This window comes from Galeopterus variegatus, unplaced genomic scaffold, assembly GCF_000696425.1.
Source record: "Galeopterus variegatus unplaced genomic scaffold, G_variegatus-3.0.2 Scaffold2313, whole genome shotgun sequence".
Classification (NCBI taxonomy): domain Eukaryota; kingdom Metazoa; phylum Chordata; class Mammalia; order Dermoptera; family Cynocephalidae; genus Galeopterus; species Galeopterus variegatus.
Window position 1 is genome coordinate 44,508 of NW_007728424.1, and position 7,671 is coordinate 52,178.

The following is a 7,671-nucleotide window of genomic DNA, read 5'->3' on the forward strand; positions in this document are numbered from 1 at the left end:
CCGGCGCGGCTCCCTCCCGTCCGGATTGGCCCCTCCGCGGCCGCCCGCCGCCAGGCCCCGCTCGGGCCCTGCTCCGCCGCCGCCTTCAGCCGCCGCCATGAAGCTAACGGACAGCGTGCTGCGGAGCTTCCGCGTCGCCAGGGTGTTCAGCGAGAACTCGGACAAGATTAACAGCTTCGATTTCAGCCCCAACGGCGACGCGGTCATCTCGAGCAGCGACGACGACTCCATCGTGCTCTATGACTGCAAGGAGGGCAAACCAAAGAGAACCCTGTACAGTAAAAAATATGGCGTGGACCTTATCAGATACACTCATGCGGCAAACACCGCTGTTTACAGCTCTAACAAAATAGACGATACTATTCGTTACCTGTCCTTGCACGACAACAAATACATCAGATACTTTCCTGGACACAGCAAAAGGGTGATAGCCTTGTCCATGTCACCTGTGGATGACACTTTCATTTCTGGGTCTCTTGATCAGACCATTCGACTCTGGGATCTCCGGTGTCCCAACTGCCAGGGTCTCACGCATCTACAGGGCAAGCCAGTCTGTTCTTTTGACCCAGAAGGGTTAATTATAGCTGCGGGTGTCAACTCTGAAGTGGTCAAACTTTATGACCTTCGTTTTCTTGGTAAGGGGCCATTTGCGACCTTTAAGATGCAGTATGATCAGACTTGTGAGTGCACAGGACTTAAGTTTAGCAATGACGGAAAGTTCATCCTCATCTCCACCAATGGCAGCTTCATCCATCTCATTGATGCATTCAAGGGAGTGGTGATGCACACATTTGAGGGTTATGCCAACAGCAAAGCTGTCACACTGGAGGCTTCATTTACTCCAGACTCTCAGTTTATTATGATTGGTTCAGAGGATGGCAAGATCCATGTCTGGAATGGAGAGAGCGGTATAAAAGTAGCTGTGCTGGATGGTAAACACACAGGCCCCATTACCTGTTTGCAGTTCAACCCCAAGTTCATGACATTTGCCAGCGCATGTTCCAACATGGCCTTCTGGTTGCCCACCATTGATGACTGACTTTGATGCTACTTGGCTGTTTCTATACAGTAAAGGCAGCCAGCAGGAAAAAAAACTCAGAGGGGACTGAGATAATAATGGGATTGGATCATTTGACTGGGCTGGAGAACATCCTTTCACATGGCCGGACTTCCCATGGATGTGCTGTACATCTGCTCAAAAGAAAAAAATTACTTTGCTGAGATTCTTCAAAAGGATTCTTGGTGCGGCAGACTCAATAGGGACTCAGCTTTTCCAGCTCTCACTGCACCAAGCTCCTTCAGAGCAGTGGCCAGACTTATGATTAGTGGGGCTCTCAAGACGCCTTCAATTTTGAATGTATTTGCTGCTGAAGGGCCGGTGAAGTTGTCAGTTCTGCACATCCCTTCTCTCACCCCCATAAATCCATGGGAAGTCACAGTTCTGGTTTTGAGATGCTAGGGCAGCTCAGTGCCCTGTGCCCTCACATTGCATGTCTTGTTACTGGGTCTCCATGTGTAGTTGTGGCATAATTCCACAACTGTCATGTTTCTTTGGTGCCAAACTTTTACAGAAATATATCTTGGGGTCAGAAAGGAACAGATACAGAAAGACCTTGCTTGCCTGGAAGCCTTGCAGTCAGTGTGTGAGGGTGGGTGGTCTGGGCAGGCTTCAGGCTCTGGGTGTTGGGTGGGAAAAGGCCCAAAAGCCTGAAAGGGAGGGAAGGTGGTAGCAAGTAAGTTCCTAGGGCTGGAAGGTTTAGCAGCAGCCTGGTGCAGTCCTCCGTCATCAAGACAAACCTGCAGTTCTCCTGGGTGCCTACCAAGCTTTGTATGAAAGCAAGGTAGGAGTCTGTTTTTGTACATGAGCTGCATCACGCTTTCCTGTGGGTCAGTATTGTGGAGTGAGTCTGAGTTGTTTATACTGATGCCTTCCCTGCCCACCACAGATTGTGTACATAGTCTCCAAGTGATACCACCCCTTTTTGCAGCACCCAACCAAGAGCTGATTCTAGGCCTGTGTTATATTTAGCTGTTTTATATATGACTTTTGATTTCTATTGTTTGTATCTTAGCACAGTGTGTGCACCTTCACTTAAATATATCTGTGCATACATATATGCACATGTATGTGTGTAAGCATCTCTCTCTCTCTTTCTGTCTCATCTTAGTTTCTCAGAGTTCAGCTGAAGGAGATGGAGTCCTACAGCCCTGGAGAAAGACGCATCCTTGCTAATACTGTGGCTAATAGCCACAAGTGTTAGTGAGTCTTCCCTATTATGTTTTTTTCCCTTTGGAAGACTTAATGAAGCAAAGCTTCTAGTGTTTGCTGTTTCCATGGCAGCTAAGTGAGGGTCTTGGACTGACTCCCCTGTGTTCTTCAAGCCAGATTTTGGGGCCCTCTTTGCAGTATTAGCCCCCTTTTTGCCTGGTGATGCTCTGTCTGCATCTGTGTGTGATCACTCTTGCATGGCTTGTGTCTGGTTTGTGGCATTTGGGGAGAGGATGCTAGAACCAGAGCATTTTCAGTTTGTTAGAGGCTTCTTTGCCATTTACAGGTCACTCCCATCTATCTGGTATGTCTGCTTTATTGCTACTTCTCCTTGCTTTCTCTTGGGAGAGGAAGGAGCTCTAGCCAGGCCCAGGATGACGTGAGCTGCAGCTGGCTCATGGCCTTTTCTTCCCCTACATGGCCTTAGAGCAGAGCAAGTGGCATGTTGACTAAGCCTCCAAACATACATTTATGCAGGCAACACTCCCTGCCGATCCAAAAACTGAGGTTCTCAACAAGGTTACGACTTGCCCAAGAATATACAGTTCCTAGTGGGTAAATCAATCCATCACTCACTGCTTCTGTTCAGCAGCAAGAATAGGCTATGAGTTGTTAGCGCTTTTTTTAAAGCAATTACTTTTTGTCTTGTTCCTCAAACTGAAAAGGCAAGAGGCATACACTTTTCCCAAAGGTAGACTGGAAAGTGCAGCTGCTGTGGTACTACCCACTGTGTAGCTCTGCCTTCCCAGAGGGGAGGAACATTTAAAAACCAAATGATCTGAGCTGTTACTGCCCACCCTGGCTTTTCAGGGTAGAAAATTCATGATAGAAATAACTGTTCAGAGAGAGTGGTTGGAACTGTGGGTTAACACGAAAGGCTGGTGCTTTAACATACCTGCAAACAGAGCAGCCACCAAGCATGACTTGCTTGCCCAGAAGCAAGAAAATGATCTGTATTTTAGTTCCTGTGTTTAAAGTATTCCCCGTTGTAATCATAATTACTGCTTTTTAAGGAAAAATTGGGAATTTTAAAAAGAATTAGTTTGCCACCCAAATGCTATCACTGTTAATCTTTTGGTGTTAAATGTTCCTCTAGACATTTCTGTGCATAGATTTTTGGAGTGTTTACATAGTTGTTATTCTACTGTATATACAATTTTATGTCCCTTTTGTACTTAACATATAAACATTTTTTCCATGTTATCAGTCTTAAACAGGAAAAAAAAAAAAAAAAAAGGAGAAGCACTGGGAATAACCACTCCCTCACTAAACAAGTTTTGTATAATTCTCTTCAATCCATCAAGGCCCTGTTCAATTTACATTGGACCATGTTAACTCATTTAACTGGAGAGTAAGTTCACTGGGGTCCCATTCTGTCAAGCCAATTTATATGTGCCAAAGATATGATTTAAATTTCATTTATGACTCTTTGGGTCAGAGCTTATCTGCTTACTATGGGATATTTTAGGACAATGGGTGCTATGACCACAGGGAATTTAAGCAAGGCAATGGTTATGATGATTAAGGCATACCTATCTGTCCTCTATTTCATATTCAGTAAAACCCCTAAGGTCATTAGAGGTAACTTGTTCAAATTTAGTGGGACTCCTGAGTATAACTATAAATTGAGCCCTAGTATTCACTAACCCTATAAAAGGTTTACCAATTAGTACATTACATAAAATATTAAAATTAATACAGAACCTATGATGTAGAGGCCCTTTTTTTATTGTGTAAATTCTTTTAGTCTGTTTCAGTTAACCAATTGGGTAAAATTGTAGACCTCTGTTTCAGCACTTTTTCTTTTGTTCCTTCCCTCCCTTCCTTCCATGGTTTCTTTTTTGGCCACTGGATATAATTTGGAAGGAGAGGGGTGTCCTATCTACACTAGTATTTATAAATTTTTTCCTCCAGAGAGCCACAAATCACTATCATCAGGCTTAGGGACCTTCCCCATAACAATGATTGCTTTATAGGGTTTAGGAACCCCGGGCTTATATTGGCTTTGAACAAACCCCTTACAGTGTGACAGGAGAGCCATGGGTGTTGTTCCCTACAACTGTGAGAGTCAGCATCCTTGCTGCAATACAGGCAGGGGCAGCAGCAACAGCACTTATGGATACTGGTGAGCCCTGTGCTATTAGGAGCGTGGATTCAGCCCACCATCTAATGGCTACCATCTAATGTTCCCCCACCCTTTCTCTCTCTTTTAAAAATAACTGCTCTTGAAAGTAGTCTTTCCCATGAGCACCCTGTATATTGGGGCCAAAGCAATGCAGTAGTTACAGCTTCACTAGAAAATACACAGATAAATCCAGGCCAAGACACACGACCTAGGGCCTCTTTAAGGGGGGCCTCCATCCTACTCCATCCATACTCCTGCTCCTAACTACCAAGAAATTATCAAAACTGCCAACTTGGGTCTGCTGAACCTAGAACCCAGGCTTGGTAGGGCTCAACATGTAACTGTGGGAAGGCAAAATATTTTGGCCCTGAAATACATTTCTTTGACATATTTCAAGAAGGCTAATTCAGAAAGACTGGAAAAACAAGATTGGCCAGAAGGTTGTTTCTTTGTTGAAATGAATTTATGTCTGCTGATGCGCCCCTCCTTTGGCTGCTATCTATTCTTTCAGAGGGCAGCTATGAGTTTATCAAGTATTTTTATTTGCATACAAGATGTCTGTATTTAACTTTAACTTCTTACTTCCTTCTATTGCCTGTGACAACACCTCTCCCCAGAACTTCAGAGACACCTGGTCTCAGGCCATTGTTCTGGGGTTTGTACCTCCTCCTGCCTTCTCTCTCTCATGAACACTGGTATATAAGCTTTGTTACCTCCATGGGACCTTTGAGACATTACTGTCTTGTGATGCCCCCATGTTTTGCCTTCTCGTGGCACATTAAATAATAAAATTTGTTATGCCTTTTCTTCATATTGACCTAAATTTGTCAGTGATTTTTATTAATGAACCTTCAGAGGTGAAGTTTTCCTCTACTTTCTTATACAGCATAGAACACAGCTCACATACCAGTTCAACAGCAAGCAGCATCTCATACTGCATGTGCTGGCCATGAGGCAGGAGAGCAGGTCAGTAAGTCAGAGGACAGACCCATGGGGTGGTGGTCAATGTCTGAACAAAGTGCACACAGCGACCATTGCTATAGTCATCTGTAGGGGTGTGGTTCAGATGTTGCATGAAGAACACACAAGGAAGGAGTGTGAAAAGGCTTATGAATTACATGATTGAGATTTCTGGGGAAAGCAGGGCAGGCCTCTCAAGCAGGGTGTGAAATGGTTTAAGAGAGCTTAAAAAAGGAGCCTGGTCTGGGATTTTTACTGTGGGTAAGGCTATCAAAGAGTTCCTGCTGAAGGGCAGGAGCCTCTGTGGTTTGAATCTCCTGCCCCCAGACTTTTTCAGCTTATCCAGATGTGCAGCACAGAGAGAAGAGAGAGGGGTGCGGCTTATACCATATACAACAAGAATAAAAACTGTGATGTCAGACTATTCATTACAAGAACAAACATGGGTAAGAAAAATATGCACTCACAATTGCTTGTTTTTATAAAAAGAAAGGTAACAAGCTGAACAGAAGTGACTATTTTGTTAAACTTCTAAATTAAAAAGTTTTTTTTCTTACTCTCATAACCTGAACCTAACCCAGGTGGCCATTCTTTACTAGCTTGCTAACTAGATCTTTTTTGAGGAACTGAATCTGTGACTTGACTTCATAGAAGATGGTCACCTTGAATCAGCTCCCACCCCAAAAGTTCTTTGATGTTTATTTGCAATTTTATGATTATGCCTACACATCCTGCTTAGATCAGCATGAATCAGCCCCCTATCACCCATCTCTATAAAACTCTTTGGCAAGTCTGGGAAAAGTGGAGATGGTCTCTGAGACACAAGTCCACCATTTCCCCAGGCTGCCGGCTTCCTGATTAAAGGCTACCTCTCCTTACACCAACTCTGTCTCTCAATTATTGGCTATTGAGCAGTGAGCAAACGGAGCTTTGGGGTTTCAGTAATAGAAACACTGACAGGATGCTCAAGAAATTATCAAAATTGGCGATTAGAGGGTGGCTGGAACAAGTATACAGGAGTGGATCAGGATGTACTGGCAGGAAGTTTTCTCAAATAAGTTACTATCCTGAATTTTTTTAACTTCCACATGCATTATTTCTTTGGGATAAACAGATAAATTTTTATAAGCCATATTTTACTACTTAGTAATCTATTTTTAGTTAACTTACTTTTGCTTTTTTAAACAATGTAAAATTTTCTAGAGCCAGCCTGTGGCTCACTTGGGAGAGTGTGGTGCTGATAACACCAAGGCCACCGGTTCGGATCACTATGTAGGGATGGCCAGTTGGCTCACTTGGGAGAGCGTGGTGCTGACGACACCAAGTCAAGGGTTAAGATCCCCTTACCGGTCATCTTTAAAAAAAAAAAAAAATACTAAGACTTCATCCTTTAAACATCAACAGTTAAAAAAGTGCAAACCATAAATATGTACATTTTCTAATCTCTATGACGACAAGCTGCATCATAGTGTGAACTTCCATTATATCTCACACAGGGGGCGGGGCATTATCAGGAATGGGTACCATATTATAATGCATTAGGTTTGGGCCTAATCTCTTAAATATATTAGGATTTTCAAAGATAAATATTAGCTTTGAATACTTTTCTTCACATGAATGAATTAAAACAGAAATTCAGTTGTTTTCCTCAGTTAAAATGGGAATTCATTTGCAATAGGAATAGTATAGTTACTTAAATTTCAAAGTTCTCTAGGACATGAATGTACAAAAACTGATCTAAAAATGCAAAATATACCTGAGAACACTCACGTTTACTTTCTCATCTCATATCTTGAGGTTCTCTTGCCTAAAAGGAACAAATATTCTGTTTGGTTCCAGAATTTTCTTGCCTTAGTTATACCATGTCCCTCAATCAACTTACATTTTCAAACTTAAGAAACTAAAAATCTTACACACACCCAGAGAGAATAAAATTACAAACTGTTAACAGAAACTAGAATTTAAGTGCCACAATATTTAACAGACAAAGGAATCCGAAGGGAAAAAAACACAAATAGTACTTGAATCCGCTCAGTTAAGCAGCTTGCTTCCCCAGAGTTCAGAAGGAAAAACCACATTCAGAAGGTTAAACACATACACAAGCTTGGGGTCCACACTCTCCCTGTTAGGATATAACCCCTAAAGGGTCAGCCCCTGGTCGTGGAGGGTGGGGGACCTGAGCAGCCAGAGAAATCAACTCTGGGACCTCCACATGCCCTTCCTCCCCCCCCCCCCCCCCCCCCCCCCCCCCCCCCCCCCCCCCCCCCCCACCCCCCCCCCCCCCCCCCCCCCCCCCCCCCCCCCCCCCCCCCCCCCC

General features: G+C 43.7%; 1 protein-coding gene and 1 pseudogene across 1 annotated transcript in view; one reads left to right on the plus strand and one right to left on the minus strand.

Moving 5' to 3' along the window:
* Nucleotides 1–7,671, minus strand: part of LOC103597437 (zinc finger protein 709) — a 25,595-nt gene that overhangs the window by 15,778 nt on the left and 2,146 nt on the right. The window lies entirely within an intron of this gene.
* On the plus strand, nt 98–1,039 carry LOC103597436 (annotated as a pseudogene).